At 38.3% G+C, this 869-nt stretch overlaps 1 pseudogene; it reads left to right on the top strand.

The window, feature by feature from the left end:
• Nucleotides 1-359: 359 nt before the first annotated feature.
• Nucleotides 360-457, top strand: LOC145407292 (5S ribosomal RNA; annotated as a pseudogene).
• The last annotated feature ends 412 nt before the right edge of the window (nucleotides 458-869 follow it).

Raw genomic sequence — 869 nt, 5'->3', positions numbered from 1 at the left:
TTTTCCTCTATATATTTATCGCAGATAATATCCTCTGATCCTTCCTTTTCATCTCTCGAGATTGTTTCTTATTTCTTCGTCGTCTATACCAGTGATTAATAAAGATGTGTTGATATCTGCTTAGTCTTTGACCAATTTTGGGTTGTTTTTAATTATTTCTTTCACTTTCCTACTAATGCGTTTTTCTTTAACTTTTGATTCTAAATCTTCCATTACTTTCACCATTTCAGCATACACAGTTTGTACTTCATCTTTGTAAATTCTCATCATTTCGTTCACCTGGGTTATTCTCTCTTCAATATCATTGCTTCTGTCTCTCAGAGTGCTTGCTTGCCTAATTGTCTCTATCATTTCTGAACTACCACGTTGAGTACACCGCTTCCCGTCCGATCAGCGAAGTTAAGCAACGTTGGGTCTGGTTAGTACTTGGATGGGTGACCGCCTGGGAACACCAGATGCTGTTGGCATCCCTACGTGTCAAGTGGGGTTGGTGGAGGATTAGTGCCCCTCCCTGTAAAACAATTAACTCTAAGCCATTGGCCACCCCGTCTGGGATACATGGCGTCTGGCAATGAATGAATGAATGATGAATTTCTGAACTCCTCCATAATACTCTCATGATTGACGACTGTACTCTCCATTTCAGTAGTCTTCTTTCTCAGTGAAACTACCTCAATTGACAGCTCATCTATTGTTGTGTCTTTTACTATTCATTTACAAATTTTTCATTTTCTTCCTTCTGCATGCATAGTTCCTTTTTAATTTCATCCATTTACAGCTGAAAAGTTTTCTCCAGTTTATTTACTTTCCCTACTAATTTGTTATATGTTTCTGTTTCAACCAGTTCTTGGTGGAAATCGTCATCCTTG

The sequence above is a fragment of the Coenobita brevimanus genome, chromosome 72, assembly GCF_032717465.1.
Source record: "Coenobita brevimanus isolate Jiangsu-jjx chromosome 72, ASM3271746v2, whole genome shotgun sequence".
NCBI lineage: Eukaryota > Metazoa > Arthropoda > Malacostraca > Decapoda > Coenobitidae > Coenobita > Coenobita brevimanus.
Note: the sequence above shows the minus strand (reverse complement) of the source record. Positions and strands in the feature narration are given on the sequence as shown.